Source organism: Zalophus californianus, chromosome 1 (assembly GCF_009762305.2).
Source record: "Zalophus californianus isolate mZalCal1 chromosome 1, mZalCal1.pri.v2, whole genome shotgun sequence".
NCBI classification, from domain to species: Eukaryota; Metazoa; Chordata; class Mammalia; order Carnivora; family Otariidae; genus Zalophus; species Zalophus californianus.
This window is the reverse complement of record NC_045595.1, coordinates 88341492-88368257: the sequence shown is the minus strand read 5'-3', so window position 1 is coordinate 88368257 and position 26766 is coordinate 88341492. Positions and strand designations below refer to the sequence as shown.

General features: G+C 39.2%; 1 protein-coding gene and 1 non-coding gene across 8 annotated transcripts in view; one reads left to right on the top strand and one right to left on the bottom strand.

The window, feature by feature from the left end:
- CPNE4 (copine 4) overlaps positions 1–26766 on the top strand; it is a 499753-nt gene that overhangs the window by 207663 nt on the left and 265324 nt on the right. The window lies entirely within an intron of this gene.
- Positions 4203–4342, bottom strand: LOC113918979. Its single transcript, XR_003518738.1, has one exon. It is a non-coding gene; the product is annotated as a U4 spliceosomal RNA (small nuclear RNA).

The window sequence follows — 26766 nt, the reverse complement described above, 5'->3', positions numbered from 1 at the left end:
TTCACAGTGACCTTTGAGGAAGGTCTTGTTACCCCATTTTGCACAGGAGAAGAATGAAGCTCAGAATGATCACAAAACTGAAACTAGTGTAAAACTTGAAACTACGGTTTAGAAATAATGTGTTGCTTGTCCAAGTAGCCTGCTGAATAGCGGGGGAGGAAATGACTTTTTTTTTTTTTTTAAATCATGGACATTGTCAACACACATTACATGATCTTTAAAAAATGTAACTAAAATGTATAGAATTGATTAATAAATACTCACACTTTCAATGTAAACACTCTATTCTGTGCACCATAGCGCTTTGCCCTCTTTATTTGAGCAATGTACCCTGTGCTGTGTAAATAAGAGATGACAACTCCTATAATATGTGTGGGGAGGAATGGATTTGATAAAGCAGAAGCATGCATAATTCAAAAAGCAAGCCCTGTCCCACTCAGTTTCTGCATAAATAATTTGCAGATTTTCTGGATTTCTGTCAGCAACTGCCAACCCCCCTTCTCTCAGAATCATATTGGGTATCATATATGGAGATAGGGGTGGTAGAGATAAGATTTGTTTTTCTCTGAATCTAATTATTGTCATTTCACTTTTTAAAATGTTTTATGATTAATATTATTGGGTTCTACTTATTTTTACTAGCAGACAAATTGAGATGAAGAGATGGTTAAAGGCAGCCCAAGGTAGCGTTGCATATTGGTGGAAGGGGTGAGATTGGGTCTGCGAGCAATCATGTTGCGGGGGCACCTGGGTGTTTCAGTTAGTTAAGTGTCTGACTCTTAAACAAAAAAAAAGTGTCCGACTCTTGATCTCAGCTCAGGTCTTGATCTCAGGGTTGTGAGTTCAAGCCCTGCATTAAAAAAAAAAAAAAAAAAGGAGCAATTTTGTGGGACTCAGCTCATTGAGCTGTGCATTGTTCTTACATGCCTTATTTGCCCAGTGGGTAAATATTGTGCATCATCTCTTGTTCTTCCCATCATGGAGCACCTTTCAGATGTGTATCTAGTGGAATCAAGCATTTCATGTTACTTTTAAAGATATGTAGATGGCTTAAATTTCTCAGTGACAACTCAACTGTGAAAAGATCTGTTTTTCTACAGCAAAATATGACTTACTCCTGAGCCCTCATTTCTGCTTGATGGGGATGGGGATGACCCTAAACTTGCCTGCTGGAGGTAACTTTGTCATTTCTGGTTTATAAGTCTCATCTAGGTTAACACAACCATTTTGGAGTAAATAGTCAATTGAAGATTTAAATTGAGTCAATTCAAAATTCATACTTCCTATCCAGGGAATTCTTCTGTCTCAAGGAGACTTCTCTTTCCAATACGGTGCCTGGGTTCAGATGGACACTGCATAGATAGCTACCTGGCATGAGAGGAAGGGTGGCTGGCTTTTGTGCAGTCATCTGGATCCTTCCTGGTCTCCTCTGAAGTAAATGTCTATATCCATTGTACTGAGTGCCCTGGGAAATGGATCCACTTGGACGTTAGTGGAGCTCCAGCACCTGCTGATGTTCATGGTACCTATTGACTTTCTGTCTATGTCCTCATCATCTCAATGGCAGGTTTTTGGTTTTTGTTTTTTTTTCCCAGGTGATTGGCCCTTTTGAGCTATTTCTATTTCCTGCAGAAAGTTCTGCAAACCACCTATAGGTACTGGGAAACCGAAACATATACTTTTACCCCTCCCCTCTCATTCAAAATGCTATTCTATTTTTATTCTATTGTGGTAGCCTAAATTGGTCAGGGGCACTCTAAGAAGGCCCCAAGCCGATCTAAGTTTTCATTCTATTTATGCTTGAAGAAAAAGGCATGGGGCAGACTTCAAATTGTGTTTCAACACCCCTCTCTCCCTCTTTCTCAGTCTCTCTCTCTCTCTCTCTAATATATATATATATGTATATATATATTTATTTATATTCATATATATATGGCAGAATTTTTAGATATAGATCTATATCTAGATCTATATCATCCATATCTATATATACCCCTCCAGGCAGAATTTTTATTTCTTCCCAGCATGGCAGGAAACCACCTTCTCTTTTATATCACAATGTCTCCTACCCCATGGTGTAGAGCTGGCTCTGGGGCTGAGGTGATCTCCAAAGAAGCTGATATTGAGGACTGTCTATCGATAGCACTCCCAACTGCAGGGGTGACAACTCCTTCCCTAAAGGAAGATCTGGGTGGTGTATCTCCATGTCCATTACAATGATGGATGACTTCTAAACTTTTTAGTGATATAATTTCGCCTTTATTCCTATGCATATCTAAATACCCTATGTTCTTTTTCTATGTAGGAATTTCTTTGCCTGGTGGCAGTGAAAGGAGGGGGAGTTTATATTCCTTTGGGAAGATGCAGTCACTTCCTCATGGGAATCTGAACCAAAAATTGATTTCCTATACTCTTGTCAGCTCTGGTACTTCCCTGTGTGACACCACTTAACTCCCCTTCTCAGTGCAGTAATTTGATGGTACCTCTCTAGCCATTCCAAGCTCAGCATGATGCAGGTGCTACACTTTTCCCTCAGGAGCTGGAAGGACAACATTTCCCCTCCTTACTAGCTAGTGATGGGAAGAACTATGTTCAGAAGCATAATGCAGGTGCAGGCAGGAGGGAGTCAGCAGAAAAGGTGGACAGGAAGCTACCCTACTTCTTGAGAAGTAGAAGTTTCCCCAAGGGGATGACACAGTCAGTGGCCCCATATATGGTCACACCTGAAAGCCCTCCTGAGGTAGTATGAATGCTTATTTGTATCATTACTACTGGGAAAGCAACTCCAAGTGCATTTCCTACCAAGACCAGGTCATTAACAAGCCAGAATTTGTGTTCTAGAAGCCCACTCTGCGGATGTGAGGGCATTCAAGTGGCAAAATACAAAAAGCTAGATAATGAACACACTATGGGACTTCTTAAAGGGCTGCCAAGGACTCAGGGTGCTGTCTGAAGGTATTCAAGAGCCATACCATCTAAAGTTGGCAACTGAAATACTAACACAAGTATTTGTCTCGCTGCTTTGAAGGTCCTTTGATTAGAATTCTGGAGTTAACCAGCTAGATATACCCCACACTCAGCTGAGCAGAAATTTAAATCAAACTGTAGAATTAAAATCCTGTTGATAAATATTTTGGCTGACTGTTTCCTACTGAGGCCGGCATTTAGCCAACATATTTGTTAACTGAGCTGCGATTTGTTCTTTTGGATTCCAATTCACTGGTTTTATGTCACTCTTTGGCTGCTGACAGGGCTCACTGCAGAGGAAATTGAAATAAAAACTAATAATGATCCAAACGACTAATGGAATAAAATTGGAAGCCAATTGAGAAAATTATAGAGGAGAAAATCAGCTGAACTGGGAGTGGAAGAGATAAGGCTGATTATGCTAACTCCTTCATGAAAATGTTTCTGCTCACCCTGCCAGATGTGGCTTCTCCTCCACTAACCCCTCATGGCACTCACCAGATTCTCCCTCATGCTAGACGGATTAATATGTGTAGACCATTGTTTACTCCTGATGAGACACTCAGGTCCTTGAGATTAAGTCCATCTTTTCTATCTTGTGTTGCCTCGTATAGTGTCTCATGCATGCTTTGCTAACTGAAACTGTGAAATAACAGAGCGGGGAACCCTGAAAAGATATCATGTAACTCCTCCTTCAACATCTAAGGGAATTGAGAAGGAGAAGGTTTTGACGGTTTACCTGGGGTTACCTGGTTAGTGGCAACACAGTGACTAGCCACCAGGTCTCTTGACTCTCAAGGCATAGCATTTTTCTGATTATGATACTATTATATGTTTACATATGTGACACATGAAGATTATGATACTATTACATGTTTACATATGTGACACACTCCCAAATGTGACAAAAACATAAAGCATTAAATAAAGGCAACCTATAAACTCACTACTCAGAATAATCACTATCAACATTATATTAATGTATGTATATTTAAATATATAAATGTATAAAAGAGACATTTAATATAGTGACATATAAAATAAAATATGTAAGATAATATATAACCTATATGCAAATGTAAATAAATATGTTTGTCAAATTTTAGTAATTAAATATATATTAAATTGGATAAACTACATAAAATACGAATATATTCATATATAATACGTGTGTGTGTATATATATATATATATATATATATATATATATATATATATATATAGTTTTGTGCCCTGGTTTTTAAACTCATTTTATATTCTATTATAAGCATCTTCCCATGGTATTATATTGTCTCTATACATATGATCTTTCAATTAGCAATAATCGCGCCTCGGATGAACCTCATTGGCTACGATACTGCCACTGCGCAAAGCTCTATACATATGATCTTTAAAGACTACCTTAGAAATTACATTGTGGAAAAAAAAAAAAACCTCCATTTTGACTTACGAATATTTTCTCCCAATTTGTAGCTTGTATCTTCTTTTAACAGTGCCTTCAGCAGTACAAAAGTGTTTCATTTGATAAAGTCTAATTTATCGGTTCTATTATGGATCACCCTTTTGATCTCATATTTAAGAACTCTTTGCCTAACCACCAGTCACTAAGGGAAAATTTTTATTTCCTTTTTTCCAAACTATATTTATTTTGTTTTCCCTGTCACACAAACTAGAACGTCCTTATGTTGGAAAGGATGGTGAAAGTACACATACTTGCCTTATTCTTGATCTTAGGGGGAAAGCATCCAGTCTGTCACATTGAATATGATGTGAGCTGTACATTGTTTTGTAGATGCTTTTTATCATGTTGAGGAAGTTTCTTTCTGTTTTTTACTTGGCTGAAAATTTTAAGCAGGAATGGGAGTTAAATTTTATAAGACTTTCTGCCTCAATCAATACGATCATATAGATTTTCTCCTTTAGATTATAACTATGGCAGATTGCATTAATTCATTTTTGTGTATTGAACCAACATTGTATCCTGAAATAGACCCCACTTGGTCATGATACATTATTCTTTTGTGTATTTACTAATGTTTTGTTAAGTTTTTGTATCTGTGATCCTGAAGGCTGTGGTTCAAATGCCAATTTCATTTTAAAGCCTTTATTTTTTTTTTAAGTTTTTAAATTCCAGTTGGTTAACCTACAGTGTAATATTAGTTTCAGGTGTACAATTTAGCGATTCAACACTACAGCATCCGGGCTCATCACGAGAGCACTCCTTAATCCCCATCACCTATTTCTCCTATCCCCTACACACCTCTATTCTGGTAGTGCAATTCTGGTCAGCCCCACTTGTGCACACTACCTGGAGGACAACCTGAAGCCTGGGTGATATGTGATACCATAATTCAGTTCTCAGAGCATTTGCCATGTTCATTCTGGTTGGTTTCATGCATGGGCCGCTTCAGGGTAACCTGGGACTTCGCACACAGATATAAGTGATTCCTTTCTAGCTTCCTTTTCTCAGCATCCTCTCCCCGCTCTCTGGTTAGGGTGAGGAGGGAAGAAGAGAGATGTTGCCTCTGCTTACGTTTGCTTAGTGAGGGTGTGGATAGTCCTGTAGAGCTCCACTCCACTCTATCTGTAGCTGTCACACCGGGGGGCATCTGCTCGGTGTGAGGAGTGAGTTGATTGGGCCCCCATGCCAAGACTCTGGTGGATGTACTCCCTGGGGAGAGGCAAAGAAAGGGACACTGCCTATACGCTACAGCTGTGTGGTGGGCTGAGGAGGAAGCTGCTTCTTTTGTGGGGTTAGTAGGGCAGGTAGGCTAACAGGGATCCATCCTATTAGGCCTCTCTCTTCCCAGTCCTCTGGATAGAGGCAAGCGGACTTTTTCTTGGGACATTATTTTTTACTGTACCCTTTGGAGGTTCTGTGTTGCAGGCAGCTCAGCACCCAGACCAAAATATACATGAGACAAAAATAAACCCCAGGGAACTCACCGTCAAGTCCTTCTCCTTCAGTAGCCCAACCATCTTCCTGATTCCACCTTTCAGCATCCTCTGATCGTTGCTTTATGTTGGTCCAGGGTTTTATTTGTAATTAGCAGCAGGAGGAGGGTAGAATCTGCTTATCCCATCTTCACCAGAACCAGAGCCATCATTGTGTTTTCATTACTAGGGAGATAGAATTTATTTTCTGTATTCATTATTCTTATTTCCTCACTGAATTACTTGTTTATGTCCTCTGGCCAATTTCAAAGGAGTTTTAAACATTTCTCTTATTATTTAATAGGAACACTTTATATGTATTACTTGCTCATAATAATTTTATTTGCTATAAAATAATTTCTCCTTCTTTTGTTTTTTATTTTTATTTATTTATTTATTTTTACAAATCTGTAATTATTTTTTCTATTGTGATTTCTTCTTTTTACATCCTATGGTCAACAATCAGTTATATCTTCTTTGGTTTCATGTATTTGTTTTTCACATTTAAATCATAGTCCATCTTTTTTTTTTTTTTGAAGATTTTATTTATTTGACAGAGAGAGAGTGAGAGAGCGAGAGCAGGAACACAAGCAGGGGGAGGGGGAGAGGAAGAAGCAGGCTTCCCCCTGAGCAGGGAGCCCGATGTGGGGCTTCATCCCAGGACCCTAGGATCATGACCTGAGCCGAAGGCAGACACTTAATGACTGAGCCACCCAGGCGCCCCTAAATCATAGTCTATCTTGAATTTATTTTTATTCTATGGCAAGAAGAGATTTAACTTGATTTTTTTCCCAAATAGTTAATTGTCTCAGCACTTTTGTTTGTTTAGTGATCCTTTCCTCGTCTACTCACAGATATAATTATTGAATGAATAAGCCCCTTTTCCCTCAAAGAAAAATCTCTTTGCCACCCACGCCTTTAAGCCTAATGAAGCCTCTCTTGGAATCTAAATAAGAAAATAAAATCTAACTTCTCTTATAAAAGGTGGCACAGAAAGATTCTGTTTGTCTTCATTTTTTGACCCCTCCCTCATCAATCCACATCTAAAGGAATAAATAAGTAAATGAGCCAAACAAAGAAATAAGAAACATAATTTAAAAGGAGATAATGAAATCTGGTTGTCCTGTGTTAATAATAAAGGGAGAAAATGCAAGAAGATAAAGGTTATTATAAAATCTAAAGAGGGAATTTAAACCACAGACTTTCACTGTAGTTTGCATTTTTCTCACTAACTTTTATCTTTTAAAAAATGCAAAACATATGAGTATTTATTGTCATCCTATCTTTCCAAAATGTGGAATTAAAGCTGGTGTTTCATGGAGAAATAAAATAATTGTATCTTTCTTGATTTGCAGATATTTCTTGTTTTCCTGCTTAAATCCTTTGAATTATTCAAATAATTCTAATTGGCTATTTTAATAGTTATATGAATTTAAAGATATACATCAGCCCCCAATTGCCCCTACGTTTGGACAGATGGAGAAAATATACTCCAGTTGCCAATTTCCTCTTGCTGGAATGTATGCTACTCTCACAGTGGAAGAAGGAGTCGGGGTGAAATGTGGGGTAGAGAATTGGAAATGTTGGATGTTCTTGATGAGTCAGTGGTGACCTTTGTAAATTTCCCCAATTTTGATGAATTATTTTTGAGCTAGTCAGCCCAACTGAGTTTCATATCTTGATATGTTGGGCCCGCCCTCCTCTGGTACAGATGGCATTTTTAGCTGAAAGATCATCCTTGTTCCCAAAGTGACTTCACTTGACCCATCATTTACTGCCAGTCTCCATTCAAAACTGGCTGGGCTTGCTGTATAAGAATATCTGCAACAAGTGCTCCCTCCCCCAACCTATAATGACGTATTGATGTAAATGTCAACTACAAAATAAAAGCCATAAATACATTAAAGAGAACTTTGTACCCTTGGCAGTGTGGATTCATGGGTGCCCTGAACAGGGAGGATTTGAAATTAAAGGCCAAGAATCTTGTTTGAACCAGAAGGGAACTATCATGTTTTAAAGCATCTGGTTGGTGGTTTCACATATTCTATAATGTAACTGTCACATCAGTCTGCAAAATAGGCACTATTTGCCCCATTTCACAGGTGAAGGAAAGTGAAACTTGGAGAGATTATGTCTCTAGCTCAAGGCTTCGGAGTCAGTAAGTGATGGGGTCAACATTTGAATCTGGTCGTTGCCCTCCAGAGTCCATGCTAACCGCCATATGGCACAGGGACACAAGAATATTATAGGGGAAATCTGGGCATAGTCTTGAGTAATACTGAATCACACACTGAGATGCATCTTAAAATTCTCTTTCTACTGACAATGTCAAAAAGAAACAACTTTTGTTTTGGTATTATATATTTTCATATCTTTTTTAATATTCTATGTTCTTCATTTTCTTTTCTTTTTTTTTTTAAGATTTTATTTATTTATTTGACAGACAGAGAGAGACAGCGAGAGAGGGAACACAAGCAGGGGGAGAGGGAGAGGGAGAAGCAGGCTTCCTGCTGACCAGGGAGCTTGATATGGGGCTCGATCCCAGGACCCTGGGATCATGACCTGAGCCAAAGGCAGACGCTTAATGACTGAGCCATCCAGGTGTCCTATCTATGTTCTTCATTTTCAAAAAAGATAAAAAAGACCGCAAACTCAAAGCATTGGGCCAGCAATAGTATCGAGCTGGAATTTAATAACTTTTAAATTTTCATTGTATGTATGCTTTTTGTCTCTTCTGTTTATGGCAAGTGGTACTAATTTTTCATTTGTGGTACTGATATAAAGCTTCAGTTTTTTAGATATACTTAATTTTGTAATATGTCAATTTAAAGAAAATATATCTAGATGCAAGTAATAGTAGTACATGAAAGATGAGTATGTGGGAAGCACACATTTTGTTTTAGTTATGATGCTATAAATTCTTAGAACAGTGTCAGTGCTTGAACAGCAATGATGTATAATCCCTTCCTCTAGGGCTCACAACGTTAGGCCCATGTGGCATGGACCACTGAATTTGAGAAATATCTGTGCCAGAACATGACAGCATTTTTCTTGCAGGGTAAAGAAAAACTTATTGTTCTCACTTTTGAGGAATATCTAACAATGTAATATACTAGAGGAACTGCTAGAAAAACTAGATTTTTTTACCTTTAAAAGCTGCCTTCTACTTCCAGGTAAGATAACTTTTACCTCGAGTTCTACATGAAATTTATAATTTGACATGCAACAATGCTTATAACAGTATCTTTTCAATATATTTTCTAAATTCTCCATGCTGAAGACCTTAAGGGAGACCTTCATTTTTCAGAAGCATCTAATGCAAGGTTATTCATTTGTTCCACAAATGCTTATTGAGTACCTAGTACATGCTAAGCATTGCACACTTGGGGTATAATCTGTGAATAAAATAGATGAGAATTTATGGAGCTTGCCTTTGGGAAGAGGCAAAGGAAGCTGGCTAGGGAAGAGAGACAACAGATAAAATCTGTAATAAATAAGTACACAGAGAGAATGTGATAAGCGCTATGGTATAAGGAGAATTGGGACGGCGGGCTGGTGCTGGGATTTAATTAGGGTGGTCTGAGCAGGCTTTATCAGAAGGATGACATTTGAGAAAAGACTTGAAAGTGGTAAGCAAGAGTAAGGAGAGGGAAATACTATCACAGTTCTACGATTCAGGAGTATCCTTGGAATGTTCATGGAATATCAGGGAGGCCTGAGATGCAAGAGCAGAGGGTGTAAAGAAGTGAAATGGTAGGAGGCAAAGTGTTTGGTGGGAAATAGAGTACCAGTGATCTATCTTATCTTTTAGAAGAATCATGCTGACAGCTAGATTGAGAACAAGCTGTAAAGGAACAAGGATGAAAGCAGGGACACCAGAAGGAAGGGTGTTAGAGTAATACAGGTGAGAGATGATGGTAACTTGCACTAGGGGAGAGGTGGAGAAAAGTCTTAATATTCTGGATATATTTTGAAGGTAGATAGATTTCTTAATGAACTGGATGTAGAGTGTTAAAGAACTTGTCAACAACAGGGCAGCATAGGATGGGATACCTGGGAAGGAATCACTGTAGCAAAGACATAAATCCAGAGAAAGATATGGTCCTTAGGTAGCCATATTTTAATGGAATCTTCTAAACTCTAAACACATACTTAATTCAAGAGAAAAGATCTATAAGATACTTGTTTTTTTTGCCTGTATAGCAAAGTAAATCTAGATGATGACCAATACTTCTTGCCAGAATCTTCCATAATGTTGAATTTCAGTGTGTGTGTGTGTGTGTGTGTGTGTGTGTGTGTGTGTGTGTGTTTGCATGTACATAGGATCTGCTAATTTCCACCTCTAAAAGCTATCATCTGGGGCTTCATTGAAATGCATCATCACATTCTGCTGGTAAACAGTGCCAATGGCAGTGATGTGTATGAAGTTATTTCAACAACAGATGACACATAAATCCAACCAATTTCTCCCAATCCTCTTGTGAAGGGGTGTCACTTTTGATTTATTCTAGCTTAGTATCGTCAACATTTGTCAAGCAATGTCCCATTGGGCTCTTAACTCCTTAATTTGTTGTTTTTATAGTATAGTTACAGTATCATTTTATAGGATTGTATAGTTAATATTCTGGCATCTTTTTTTTTTTTTTTTTTTGTATTTGTTGCCATGTCAGCTCCATCTGGGATTTGAATGTTAATTCCTGGCTCATAACTTTTCATCTTATGCTGATGAGGTTGGGTTGTGGATAAGAGGGAGTGACTAAACTGTACCAGTGAAATGTAAGTTTAGGTGACTCAGCAGAAGCACACATTTCATTTCCCAAATATTTACTAACCTCTGGCCATGTGCCAGGCACTGGGATCATAATGATGAAGAGATACTGTCAAGATACTTCAAGGTGCACTATTCCAGGTGAATGATGATAAGGCCTGGTCTAGAGCAATGACATTGATAGTAGATGAGAGAGGAGATGGAATTCAAAAGTGTATTATCTATGTACATAAAAAACAAAGGCATATTTGTTTAAGTTCTCAAGAAATAAACCATTTCTCAGAAACGTATCACCTACCAAACTTTTCAGCAAAAAGCATTCAAATATGTGATCCAGATTACCAAGAGGTTAATCAGAACAAAAGTTCAAGAATAAAATGTGTGAACTTAACAATTGCTCTCCTTCATATTCATCCATGAAAAAAACATATATCCACACAAGGACTTACACAAGAATGTTCATATCATAGTTATAATAGCCCAAACTGCAAACAATCCAAATACCCTTCAATGTAAGAATAAATAAGCAAATATGGTATATTCATACAATGGAACACCACCCAGCAAGAAGAAACTATGAATATATACAATAATCATAAATTTTATTTTACTGAAGGAAGCAAAATAAAAAAAGCACGTACTGTATGATTCCATTTATATGACCTAAAAATAAGCAAATCTAAGTTAGGGTGATAGAAATCAGTACAGGGAGAAGCTTTCTTGGATTGTGTAAATGTTCTATATCTTGATTATGATACTGGTTATAAAAGTATATACATTTGCCAAAACTCATTGAACTGTACTCAAAATCTTTGCATTTAATTGCTGGTAAATTATACCTCAATAAAAAAAAGAGTTGAGGGGGGATAATATTTGAGGATAAAGCAATCAGAAAATTACCACCAAGCAGATTTAGAATCTGAGCAATACAGATTGCCCTAGCCTTATCAGGATGCTACCACCATATATATGATTTACTATATTGGGCTTTTTAAAAAATTTTTTTCATTGTTATGTTAATCACCATACATTACATCATTAGTTTTTGATATAGTGTTCCATGATTCATTGTTTGTGCATAACACCCAGTGCTCCATGCAGAACGTGCCCTCTTTAATACCCATCACCAGGCTAACCCATCCCCCTACCTCCCTCCCCTCTAGAACCCTCAGTTTGTTTTTCAGAGTCCATCATCTCTCATGGTTCGTCTCCCCTCCAATTTACCCCCCTTCATTCTTCCCCTCCTGCTATCTTCTTTTTTTTTTCTTAACATATATTGCATTATTTGTTTCAGAGGTACAGATCTGTGATTCAACAGTCTTGCACAACTCACAGTGCTCACCATAGCACATACCCTACCCAATGTCTATCACCCAGCCACCCCATCCCTCCCACCCCCCACCACTCCAGCAACCCTCAGTTTGTTTCCTGAGATTAAGAATTCCTCATATCAGTGAGGTCATATGATACATGTCTTTCTCTGATTGACTTATTTCACTCAGCATAACACCCTCCAGTTCCAACCACGTCGTTGCAAATGGCAAGATCTCATTCCCTTTGATGGCTGCATAATATTCCATTGTGTATATATACCACTTCTTCTTTATCCATTCATCTGTCGATGGACATCTTGGCTCTTTCCACAGTTTGGCTATTGTGGACATTGCTGCTATAAACATTGGGGTGCACGTACCCCTTCGGGTCCCTACATTTGTATCTTTGGGGTAAATACCCAGTAGTGCAATTGCTGGATCGTATGGTAGCTCTATTTTCAACTTTTGGAGGAACCTCCATACTGTTTTCCAGAGTGGTTGCACCAGCTTGCATCCCCACCAACAGTGTAGGAGGGTTCCCTTTCTCCACATCCCCGCCAACATCTCTCGTTTCCGGACTTGTTAATTTTAGCCATTCTGACTGGTGTGAGGTGGTATCTCATTGAAGTTTTGATTTGGATTTCCCTGATGCCAAGCGATGTTGAGCACTTTTTCATGTGCCTGTTGGCCATTTGGATGTCTTCTTTGGAGAAATGTCTGTTCATGTCTTCTGCCCATTTCTTGATTGGAATTTTTGTTCTTTGGGTGTTGAGTTTGATAAGTTCTTTATAGATTTTGGGTACTAGCCCTTTATCTGATATGTCATTTGCAAATATTTTCTCTATATTGGGCCATTTTTAATCGTTGCTTCTACTTGGTTCTACTTCATTCTCCCTCACTGAGCTCATTAGTCTCTAATTCACCTTGGTTGAAAGCATAATGCATATCATAAAGTATTTTCTTTGATCTCTTGTGTTCCTGGCCTAGGAAAACCATCAAAGCTACCAGCCCAGCTCCTGCAAGATTTGTTGTAGGACAGCTCTATGCTTATGCCATGCTCCAATTTGACTATCTGCTGTAAGGTAAACATTGTACTAGACACATATATGTGCACATACACACACACACACACACACATACACACAATTTTATTTCATCATAATCCACAACCCCGTGAAATAGGTATTATTGCCCCTATTTTCAGGGGAAGGAAATGGAGCAACTTACCCAGCATATAGCTTGTATGAATTAGAATTAGACTCCAGGGCCCATGATCACCTATCTTACTTCAACTCCCTAAAACACTCACTCATTTCACTTATTTATTCATGCAAATCCAGGACTTGTATTGAACACCTACTATGTGCATGTCTCTATCCTGGGGATTTGGGATGTTCTTAGTGTCTATAGGAATATTAGTTCAGGCATTTTTTTTTTTCCTTCAGCAGTGAAAATACTTAAATATAGATTCTACCAGAGCTTTCATGGAGTTCTCTGCTTTTATCATAAATTTCTCTGGGCCCCTTGCATTTTTTAAAATTATTTCTAGTTCACACATTGTACATCAAAGACCTAGGGCATAGGGTCTGAGCTCTGGGTCATGCTTTGGTTATCAACTGCCATGCTAAGAACATATGGCCTGTGCCTTTGGGTCTGCTGTTGTAGACTGGGCAATATCGAATGAAATGACTAAGAGTTCACTGTGTGTTATAGCCTTTACGAAGCCCAAGGACCTTGGCTGGGCCTCTCTCCAGTGACCTGAATCACAGTCATCAGCCTGGGGAAGAATTTTATGACTACTTTCAACATAAGCCTTCACAGAGTAGATGCATCCTAGCCTGCCTTGAACTTTGTGTTAATACTCAAATTACTGTATTCAAGGCAAATCAGGACATGACCAAGAAGCAGCTAACACTGGTAGGAAAAAGAATGAATTCTTACATATTTACTTGTTCTCACATTCTTCTTGGGACTAAGCTCTACCTTAGAAATGACTACTCACAAAAATTAGCACTTTATTTGTTGATCAGTCCTCAAAACAGTGAAAATGGTTTTGCCAAATTTTAGCTGCCATTTCTAAGGATCATTTTTAAGAATATGCTGCAAGAATCATTCACATGGTCCCTATTTCTCACTCTGGATAACATTTGAAATACTAGGACACCAAAAGCTCCTAAGGAGTCTCGGGATAGATCACTCATAGTTCCCTGAAGCTCCTGGGTCCCTCACCAGGTCCTGCTTCAGCAAAGCCAGTTAGCTCATTTAGACTCCACTGATGGTAGAAGTTCAAGTGTCACGTTCCATGAGAATAGGACTAGAGGCTCCACTTGGGTGGTCTCACCAAGATTTCAAGATTCTGTGCTGCTATGAAAAATTTTCAGGAACATCAGGCCTATCTTACTTCCTGTTCCCTAATTTGCTCTCTACTCCAGATCCCTAACCAAAGATGCTCTTCAAATCCAAGGTACCCTAGAAATGAGAGGAAGGATACTCTGCCTCTTTCTCTAGTTTCTCTCTCTTCTCTAATTCTCCATACAAGACGGAGGTGGACACACCAAATAACTGGGGAAATTTTTTCTTCTGAAGAGGTTGCTATGCTTAATCTGCTTTTGCTTATACAATGTGCTGTTTTCTTTCCTGTGAGAGAAGATTACACAGGCTTACCTACTTAAATATGGATAAAACTGAGACCCAGACACATTAAAAGACCTGATCAGACCCCTGACTGGAATTAACCTCAGCAGTTCTACCCTCTTTCCCACCATACCCAACTAAAGGATAAGGCTAGGCACCAGGTCACATCACATGTGCAAAGGTTACTGGTATCCACTAAAGATTTGAATTCCATCCTTTGTCCACATACTCAAGATTCATCAAGCTGCCTTTTGATCTAGGTAGTCTTTCTTTCTTTCTTTCTTTTTTTTAAGAGAGAGAGCATGTGCATGTGTGCATGAGTGGCGGGAGGGACAGAGGGAGAGAGAATCTTAAGCAGACTCCACACTGAGCACGGACCCTGACGTGCGGCTTAATCTCACGAGCCTGAGATCATGACTTGAGCCAAAATCAAGAGTCGGATGCTTAACCGTCTGAGCCAAATGCCCCGATCCTTGTTCTTTTTTTTTTTAATTTTGAGTTCTGCATTTCTTTCTAAGCCACATTTTTGTCAAACTCCTATGTTATTGGATAGCAAGAAAGATATCAGAGAGTAAGTGTGGTCTGAATAACTGATTCTGTTTCGTAGAATCATAGAGTCATGGTGTTAAATGGGGCCTTTCAAACCTCTCATATGACAAATAAAGTAGGAAAGACCAGAGAATTTAAATTACTTACCCAGCTAGTTAGTTGTAGAAGTCAGGTTTTCTGTCTTCTAGACTCAAGTTTAGTCTGAGAGCTTAGCATATTAAAGATTCTTAGTCAGTGTTGGATTCTGTCCTCTCGCCTCTGAATAAGGAAACAGGATCTCATTCATTCATTCAGTAAGAATTTGTTGTATATCCTTTTTGTGCTGATAAAAGAGCTCCAAAGAATTGTGAAGTAGCTCCTGTATCCAGACCTTACAATCTAGTTACAAGTGGCAATGTGCACATCAGTGCCTCCATTTCTTTTTTTCATTTAAATAAATAAAGAAAAGAAATATCTGGCTTGCTACATGTGATACCAGACTGGAAACAGAATATAGTTTTGATGTTGGTCTTATTGAAACCCCGCAACATGTGCTTATCCTTAAATATTTTGCAATGTGGCTGATGAAAGCAACTTGGCCTTCATGCCTAACTTTTAGAGAGGGTGTGATTGCAACATGATTTTACAACTCCAGTCATTTTTGCATTCATTAGAAAGTGCCTCAATGATGCTCCAAAGCTCATTCTCCATCATGTGCTTTCAGGAAGGTATTTAATTGCCATGTGCTCAGTGAAAATGAAAGTCTTGACCCTGTCTGTATTCAGAACATATGTCCCATTTTAATCCCAACAACTCATAGTGGTGGCATCTGTATTGATGTGACAGTCTCCAAGAGGCTGATTTCTGAACTGTGGTGCTGTCAAACTTGAGGCTTGCTGACTGCGCTGTAGTGGAAGGCTCAAGAGTGACGGAGTTAGGGTCAAATACAACTCTGCCAATTACAGGCTGTGAGATCTGGGGCAAATTACTAACATCTCCAAATGTCCATTCAGTGAAAATAACATATCATCCTGCAGGGTTGCAATGGGGGTTGAATGATATGTGGAGTATCTAGCATGATGCTGGGCACATAGTAGGCTTTTAATAAATGTTAGTTTCCTTCTTTTTTTCCTGCATAAAGAAACCTGTGATGTGTAAGTAGCCACTTATTACTGCCTCCTTGCTGAGAAATGGAGAAATTATGTTGTAGATCCAATACTGGATGAAAATAACAAGTTGAAGCATATGAAACAGCAATACTCCCAAATGATCTTTTAGGTAGCTGGATTTTTCTGGGACTGCAAAAGTGAGGCAGTGACCTCGATGTGTGTTACATCTATGTGAACAAGGTACCTGCTGACTCTAAAATTGTGTCTGGGCAGGCATTTGGTTCTCTGTGCTGTTAGGAAAGCCAGTCAACTCCCCAAGGCAGACAAAGACATTATCCTTGTTAGCTGAACAGCAAACTCAAGGTCAAATTCTTTCCACCCTGTTAAATTAGTGAATTCTGAATTATGTGGGAATATGGGAATAAGATAGATATTTAAGGACAAGAAGAATAAACTGATTATTTTCTAACCCTTGTTAATTTATCACTTTGGAAAAATGATCCATTTGAGCTATAGCTAGACTTACAGTCATTGGTCTGTGCTGATCTAAGGATCAGGGCAACCAGCATAAGGAACAATAAAAATCCCTCTTTGGGTGGCACCTGGGTGGCTCAGTCAGTTAAATGTCTGCCTTCGGCTCCAGTCATGATCCCAGGGTCCTGGGATTGAGCCCCGAGTTGGGCTTCTTGCTCAGCAGGGAGCCTGCTTCTTCCTCTCCCTCTGCTGCTCCCCCTGCTTGTGCTCTCTCTCTCGCTCTCTCTCTGTCAAATAAATAAATAAAAGCTTTTTAAAAAAATCCATCTTTGGGATTTCTTGACAAATAACCAAATTCCAAATTCTATAAAGGAACTCTGGTAGGATTCCTACAGAGGTATGAGGAAATACTTTTATTTTAGCCTGACTGGAGGTTAAAAATCTAAGTTGTTTACTTTAGAACCTGAAAAAAAGAAGACTTTATTTTGCACCAGCTCCATTAACTTCTACTTTATTTTGTAAATCCAGTTTCTCTGAATTTACAGGATTTGAGAATTAATTGGCTTCCCCTGCCCTGGTTTTTAGGAGTATGTGTAAAATAGCAATTTCCCCAGATTATGGGAATATTTACCAAGTCCTTCTTACTTTCTGAAAATGTAATTTGACATTACACTTCTTTTAGTAATGAGGGAATAAGTAATTCCTTGAAGAGATACTCAGGGTTGATTATCAAGTTTTCCTATTTTCCAAAGGAGTCTATGAGCCATAAACAGGAGGTATAAAAACCCCTGGAGCAACCTAGGGATCTGAGAAGCAGGATCCTGAAAGGATTCCAACAGCATTAGAATAGGAAGAAAAAGTTCATTTAGTTTGTGGACGTAAGACTGAGTGAGCAAGCTGCAGTAATAAGTGTGGGAATTTGCACTATAGTGCACAGCTACATTCCCCCTTCCAAATATACCTGTTTTCTCTTGTGAAACGAAATCTCCCCCAGTCTGTGTAGCCTTGGTGGGAGAAATATTCCATGTGCCTTCATCGATAGTGGAAACCAAAGGGAAATGCCCTCTCTGTCCTCTCCCTAGTATAGGCATGGGGCATCCCACAAATGATTTCTCTCCAGACCTTCCATCTTGAGTGAGTGACAAAGGGTAGAAGGAGTATTTGAGAGTCATTCATCACATGGTTACCCTAGCAGAATGGACGGCATCTGTCCAGTCTGCTTGCAATGAGACATCTCCCTTCTGGGTTGCTAGCCCCACAAGGCTATGTAGTCCTGACAGTTTCCAAGCTCAGTCCTCCAGCCTTCCACTGATTCCCTAAAGTCCTAGTATTCTCCAACAAATGTTCTTTTTTATACATTGGCCAAAACTAGTTTCTATTGCTTGCAATCAAGAAACCGTAACTGATCTAGTCCTTTACCCTAAGCTTGTCTCAAAGTGCATTACAAGCCATCAACTAAGAGGTGGGATTATGGATGGAGAATTCTCAAGCTGAAAGGGGCTTTAGAGGTCCTGTAATCTAACCACCTCTTCTTTTGCAGTTCTTAGGGGGAATGTGGGGTGAGACGTGGGTTCATTACACGTGAAATGTGGGAACATTGTAGCATAAAGGTTAAGCGAGTTGGCAAGATGCATGAGTCACCTATCTCAACAAATGAGAAGAAAGGGAGCACAGCTCCTTTGACACTTTGTTTAATCGTTGACGGACTGAGTTAACATTGAGCAGGCACAGCAGTGGTGTGGTGAGCAGGCCTACCTATTCAATATAGTGTCCTTTCATTCCCAACTGCTTGTTGGAGCTGACTGTTTCTACTTAACTCTCTTCATTTGTTTCTTCAACTGTAAAATGGAGATGAACATTACCTCACAGATTTACCGATAATAATTATAATTATTATTATAAATGAGATGAGTATGGGTTTCAGAGCCCCAGAGCTCAGGATCTAAGGAAGTACTAAAAGTTATTTTTAAGAAGGGAAATTTTTAGAATGTTAATCATAATGGGGTTCTTCTGGACACCAGAATCTCTATTAGTAAGAGCCGTTTGTAAGGATTACATATGCAAAGGAAGTAACACCAACATTACTTGGGTAGTGTGTATTTGGATATAGAGATGTGACACCCAGATCCCCCTTCGGAGGATTTGTTGCCTAGCTGCTGTTAATGCTCTCAGTCCCTTCAGGGACTGACTCAGCTGCAGAGAAACCCCTTACCCAAGGTCACGTCCTTTCTTGAGCACCCTGTCTATTGACTGACCGATGGAGGTGGGATGAATGTCCTGGCCACATCAGCCCATGTCACACAACTCTGTCAGGCCATGTTAGCTCCAGAGCTTCCCATGGAGGTCAGCCGAGTCTGTTGTTGGACCTTCATCTGTCCTCTCTTGCTTTTCCTTCCCCCTCCACAGTTGTCGATGCCAGGGGCATTCTCTAATAAATACACTGAGCACTAAACTCAGAATCTGCTTCCAGGGAAACCCAATCTACAGCACCCTGTGTTGGGCATTTTACACTGAATTCTTTTAGGGACCTCATGAAATATCTATTATTTTTCCCATTGTAACAGATGAAGGAATTAAAGCTAAGTGAAGTACGCAACTTGTCTAAGGAAACACATTGCATAACAAGCTAAGACTCAAATCTAGTTCAGTTTGATTACAAAGACTGTGCTTCAAGAAATTATTAATGTATCTTTTCTTGGCCTGAAAGAACGATTTTCTCTCCCAGAGTGAGCAGCTGGGCTCATGCTTTGGGCAGGGTCAGAATCAGTCTGTCTGCATAACTGCTTTGGTTGGTTCAGAAGAGATTCCCTTCCTTTTGCCTTTATTCATTGGCATCCTACTTCACTCCCTGAGTTCATGGCTATTGTTTTAGCCTAAAAATAGCAAGTGTCAGCTTTTACACATTTTCAAAAATTTCAATGTAATCATTTAAAAATAGGCTCTGAAATTTTGTTTTCCCTCTATTGGCAACCACGGTTGCTATGGAGTTCAAGTAATAGATTGTGATGTTTAACACTGAATTAATTACTACTTCTCACTCCCAGGGAACATCTAATTATACATATTCATGCTGAGCAGGATTTGGTTTTCTTAAGGAAAGTGTGTGTGTGTGTGTGTGTGTGTGTGTGTGTGTATGTATGTATGTCCTTTTACTCTACAAGATACATGGGATGGAGGAAGAGTTTTGGTTTGTGATCTTCTGCAAAACTTCTCTTTCTTCCTTAATTACAGTGTCTCCTACTAGTATTGGCCTATATTAATATCATATTTCTCTCTTACACACTCAAATGGCTTTTTCTACATGGTTATGGTGGCCTTTTTCTTTTCTTTTAAACATTGTGATGAGGTAAAACACGAAGATGTCCCCTTATTTCCTCCCTCAGTCTTGTTCTCATGACCACATGTATCATAAGGCAGTAAAGTATTACTGGAAATAGCATGTGTCTTTTGGAACCAGATATATACCTGAGTCTGACTCCTGGTTTTACCTTTTAATTGACTTGGAGCAAATCACGTCAGGACTGAAACTCAACTCCTTCATCAGTAAAATGGGGATGATTTTTGTCTACCACATGGATTAAATTAGATTTAAAACAAACTTAGCACTGTGCTTCTCAAATTTTAATGTGCAAAATGGAGATCTTGTTAAAATGAAGATTAGGCATTGGGCCTAAGGTTCTGCATTTCTAACAGGCTCCTAATTAATGCAGATACTGCTGGTCCATGAACCACATTTTGAGCAGTAAAAACTTAGATAATGTATACATAGTATGAGGTCAATGCATTTGTAGCTATAAGTATGAACCCTTCATTAGTTATCCTATACTTTTTTGGACAGAAGAGCGCAAAATTCATACCCATTAGCCCGATGGAGAATCTGAGCCAAGAGCAAGGAGATCATGCAGAATCAACAAGATGACCACTGGCTGTCTCTGCTGCTTATTGTTGCCTTACCCCTGAGAAGCATATATTTTTCTCTTATGGGAGCTGTTGCAAGTCTTGCAATTAATGGGAGTTACCCAGGCATGTGTTGAAGAAAGAACATAAGTCTTGTGGCATTTTTATGTATTCAACTAATAAAGCAATTCTGTGTTTTACTGAAAAGAAACCAATTTTTTGACACTGACAGTAAGGCGTTGAGGAATTTACTCTTTTTGATGGACTTATCAGATTACTATTTTTTTAAAATTGTATTTGAGCTGTTCATTTGAAAATGGAATTGTGGCTCAAAAGCTTAGGGGACCCAAATGGTTGAAATTGTGCAAAACAACACAGTGCCTTTTGAGATTAGAATGCAGCCCCTTGCTGAAAAGATCCTGGGATTCTTACAAAACAGGAGTTGGCAACCTTTCAGATGTGGGTAGGCGGTGTTTCTTTTATTTATACTCTTCATTTAGGGGAGATGGTAAAATGCTACTTCTTTGAGAAGGTTGGGGAAGGACTTTTCTGCATTCCTTTATCAGTGGCTCAAGGGAGTACTTCTTTCTTTAACTTATGCTGTGAGCATCAGCAACACAATTTCATGTCTCCTGGGCCTTCTGGCTTCTTTCCTAGAACTTCTGTGTTCTTCTGGTCTGCTTTCTTCTTCTCTCTCTCTTTTTTAAAAAAAGATTTTATTAATTTATTTGAGAGAGAGCACAATTTGGGGAAGGGGCAGAAGGAGAGGGAGAAACAGACCCTCCGTTGAGCAAGGAGCCCTGACGAACATGGCGCTCCATCCCAAGACCCTGTGATCACGACCTGAGCTGAAGGCAAACTCTTAACCCATTGAACCACTTAGGCACCCTGGCCTGCCTTCTTTAATCATTCATCCCTTCAGCAAGCCTTTGCTGCTCCATCTTTTTGGATCTTGGACCACGACTATTACATACCTGCCACTTTTTCCTTGACTAATGACCTTGCTGGCTCCAGACTCTCCTTCCATGCCCTCTTATGAATGGTAGAATAACAATAGTCAAAGTTCTCCAGTGGCTATATAGGTTGGTTCCTCCAAAACCTTTCTGACCTTCTGTTCTACTACTTGCCTCTCACTTACCACACTCCAGCCACACTGGTCTCCTTGTGCTCCTTGAATATACCAGGTACCTTCCTACATTAGGACCTATGGCTGTCCCCTTTGCCTGGAACTCCTTGCCACCTGAGAGTAGCTTGGGTAACTCCCTTTCCTCCAAGTCTTACCTTCTCAAGGGAGGCTTGCCAGACTACTTCTTTAATATTGCAAATTGGGAATCACGGCCACTCCCACTCCCACATTCCTGATCCCTCCCCCAACTTTGCTTTTTCTTTTTTCCATTGGGCTAATAACCTTCTGTTCCTATGTAGTGAACTACAGTTGCAGAGAAATCACTCCTTACCTCCTCACTCCCTCTCAACATTACCAATTTGGACTGAAAATTCCCTTTCCTCCACATTAAGCAAATCTAAGTCCTCAGAAACAGCAGAAATAGTTTGTTTCCTAAAGGAAAATGAAGGCTGTTATTTATCTTGATTTTGCTGGTGGCTACACAGGTATACACACTTGTCAAACTCATCAAACTATACACTTTAAATGGGTACAGTTTACTATATACAGATTATACCTCAATAAAGTTGATTTTAAAAAAGAGGATATAACTGTCCATCTGGGGACTTGGGGTAGGTATGGGGTGGACTGATATTATAGGGTAGAGGTAGTAATTGGCATTTAGGAAGGTAAATTTCTTCCTTCTAAATAGTGTGGATGAAGAAATCATTACAAATTGATGTCACGCAAATCACTCTTTCTGGCTTTGAATGACTGGAGAAAATTTCTGAATGTTAACACATCTGCATTGTCCTTGCTGGTTCTTCTCTTATTTGCAGAGTTACTCTTAAGAAACCCAAAGATTAGGGGCACCTGGGTGGCTCAGTCAGTCAAGCGTCTGCCTTAGGCTCAGGTCCCAGGGTCCTGGGATCGAACCCTGCATTGGGCTCCCTGCTCAGTGGGGAGCCTGCTTCTCCCTTTCCCTCTGCCGCTCCCCCTGCTTGTGCCCTCTCTCTCTGTCAGATAAATAAATAAAATCTTAAAAAAAAAAGGAAACCCAAAGATTAGAAATTTTCGGGTCCGTTTAGTTTTGTGTTGTTCCGAAGTGAGTTGATCCCCGTTTCACTCCTATGAGGAGGTGTGGATTAGAATCTTTTAACTCTGAAGACATGCAGTTTTCATCTGGAAAACAAAAACAGAAACAAACAAATAATCCTCCTCATCCTTTCTGTTTGAAAACAAGCTAGAAAAATGTAAATAACTGAATTCTTCTCATAGTAATACCAGAAATGACTAGTAAGAAACCAGTTAGGAAGCTTCCCCAAATGTGCATACTCAGGTATCTAAAGGTGTCCACTCCCACCTTCTCCAGTTTCAGTTTTAAACTTTTTGAAATAAGAGAGACAAACCTCTGATGTGAGGATGCAAAGAAGTGAAGGGAAGACATAAATCTAAATTTTGCCACGTCTGAAACACCCACCATGACAGCATGGAAAGTTTGAGAAGGCCTATGAGTACCTCAGTATCAGTGTTAGTCCTGGACATATTAAAACCTATGGTTCTAGACTTGGAAAAATATTAAAATCTTTATAGAAGTACCTTAAGTAACAATATTATAGTGGATGTTAGGAATTTTCCTCAAATGTAATCCATGTATTTATTTATAGCTAGGTTCTGGAATGTTCCCATACTGGGTTCATTGTGAAGTATTCCATGGTTTAGTTAAACTTCAATTCTTAGAAGTGTTATCAAGAGGATGTATCTGCTTCTATCCTGTTCCCTCAAGTTGGAATCTGGCTAGCAATCAGAAATCTCTAGCATGAATATAGGAGTTCAGGTTTGCCCCACATGCTCTTCATCTCCATCCCCGGACATCTCTATATCTCATCCAATTCTTATCCATTGGATTTTCTTTTTCCTATCTTCTCAAATAAAAAGTATTCCATAATGCTTCTATCTCTTTCACTTTATACTGTCAGCAGTTTGTCTAATTTCATGATATCAGAGCCTATTTCCTAATATCTATCTCTACAATATCTAGTGCTACTTTCTGTTTTTCATGCTAAATAATTCTCCCTTCTGATCCTGTACATCTTATGAATATTTTTAGATTCTACCATGTCCACCTCTACCACCCACCGTTGCTCCCTACTGGGTTTGCTCAGCCAAACTATACATATTTAATTCTTCTAATCTTCCTTTATCCACCAGACTCACCGGTCTCTTAAAATTGTGTTGCTCTTCTTTAGACCTCCTCCTGATTGTTGGTGCCCTGTGTCCCTGCAGGCTGTCATTCAGAGATGGTATTTGAAGGCTGCTAGCATCATATCTCAGTGCCTCATGCCTCTGTTAAAAATAAACAATGCGGAAAGAAGGATTCTTGTGGTTGTCATTGGCGATGTTTGTCAAATATTTCCAGTTATCTGTCATCTGAACACACAGTGGGATTGCACTTCCTGGGCTCTTACCATTGGTAGAGACTTGTGACTAATTTTGGCAAGTGAAATATGAGTAATGAGTCACTTCCAGACCAGTGAAAGACCTTCCAGAGTGCTGTTTTCTCTCTAGAACAGTGACTGCCAGTGTTCAAGATACTGGTTGCTCTGTTAGCCTGATTCCTTGAGTTACTACAATGAGCTAAAACCCCTCTGCCAAGCTATGATGTCCATGTAAAAAGAACGAAGAATATAGTTTTGTTGTTTTAAGCCTCTGAGATTGGAGAGCTGTTTGTTACTGTGGAATAATCTAGCCTGTCCTGACTGATACAATTCTAACAGATACCCTTCGAGGCTCCCATATATTTAGGTGTCTATGTTATACCCAGCAGCCTATTTTAGTAGTTTGAGTATGTGAACACAGCAAATGTCAGTTGGATACAACACCACATCAACAATGCCTACATCCAGACCTATGCCCTTTATCAGCCGTACAGAAATCAGGTCCAGAAGAGAGAACACAATTGGAACCTTTTGCCAAAGACCCAAGATACAGAAAAATTAAGTATCCTCCCAACTCCGGCAGAAAAATTTCAAAGCTATGTTGGGTGTAATTAAGCACATCTCATCTTGGATACAGATACTGTGACAGTGACAGGAATAAATATGTGTTCTGGGACTTTCCCTCCTAGAACCCACTGTTTCATAGCATACAAATCACTCCCTCTTCAGTTGGTTGCTGTTTGATATTTCTATTTAAGAATGAAATCACTGAACTTTTTTTCCTCCCTGAGAAATAGGTTAACTTGTTTCTTTCATACTTAGATAAAATGGAATATTTTAGATAACCTACTAACCCGCTTTTACAAGATCCTGATGAGTTTGATATCACTTTGGTTCACCACGTTTTAAATTTATACATACGTATGTGTATGTATACAGACATACATTATACACACACGTATTAAAACAACATGAATGGATTTCCAATATTCCCATGCTTCTGCTATTGTTTTTTTTTTTAAAGATTTTATTTATTTATTTATTTGAGATAGAGAGAGAGTGAGAGCATGAGCCAGGAGACGGAGGGAGAAAGAGAAGCAGGCTCCCCACTGAGCAGGGAGCCAGACGTGGAGCTCAATCCCAGGACCCTGAACCGAGTGAGCCACTCAGGCGCCCCCTTCTGCTATTCTGTTAAAACAACCCTTGTTTCTGTTTTCTTTTAATCTTCATCAAAATGGAAACATATTTCAGACTGGAAATTATATTACACATGGAATTTTTGTTCTTTGTATTTTACCTGACATTATTTCCTGAATTCTTTTCTCTATTTCTACATAGTCTTCACAGATTCTCCCTCATTTTCATTGGAATAACTTCCATTAGATTGAAATTCCACTGGGTTAAAAGATGGAAAACTGCCATTTATAGATCAAAAATAGTCAAATAGACTATTGACTCAACATAACATTTTTTTTTTACCTATTCCTTAGCAGCTGAACATGCTGATTGTTTCCAGGTTTGAACCTCAAAATAAACCTTCTTTATGTATCTTTATGCATTTATTTAGAAATCTGTTTTCTTAGCATATATTCCCAGCTGTGGGATTCCTGCCTAAAATGTTTATTCTTCCCTTTATTCCTCTCTAGTGAACTCCTGTGTATACTTTAAGATCCAACTGAAATGGTCCCCTATTCGGGAAGACATCCAGTATACTCCTAGGGTTCCCCTGCAACGCTTCATATTTTGAAGCGCTAACTGTTCTATACATCTTGAAATTTTTGGTCTGCTAGTCTGCTTTCACTGGCCCCTGAGCTGCTGTAGGGCAGGGGCTGTATTTTATCCTCCTCTACATCACCAGTGTTGTCAATAGCGCTTGGGACACAGTGAGTGCTCAACATGTTTGTGGAATGGAATGAATAAAATGTTGAACACACTCTCGGGAACATAACATTTCCATGTGTTTGATATTTATTGCCAGGGCTGTTGATCACAAGACAAGGCTCAGAGAAGCTCAGATTCTTTTGTTTTTGTTTAAATAAGCGGGAATTGTGTTTGGGCTAATTGACAGAACCGCAGGCTCTGGTATCTTTGTTTTTGTCCCTGAGCCTGGTTGCTACTTTGACTGGACCTTCACCTTGCTTTGCATCATACTGTGCTAAATAGTTGTCTTTGCTTTTTTCCCCTTCCCAAGCATTCCTTTTGCACCTTTCCTCCCCTTACCAAGCTAAATCTCTTTGTTTTATTTTCATCATAATGTCTCTAGCTTTATTGATTCTTTGAATAAAATTGTGCTTTCCAGACTTTGCGGGGTTCTTTTTTTCTCCCAATTTGGACAGCATAATTTCAGTCTTCTTTCTTTCCTCTTGGGTAACCACAAACACTGGGACCAAATTATGGCTCTGGATGATTTAGACCCTCAGGACACAGAAACAAAATTGTGTAACTTGTTTTTCGTAGACCTAAAGACCCAGACAGGGAACACACTGGAATTCCTAGCAAGGACTGCTGACTTCTGAGTCCCACCTCTTATGGACAGCTGATTTTCCCATACTTGAATGCCAAGCAATACCCTTCAACACTGCCTTTCTGAAAAGCCACG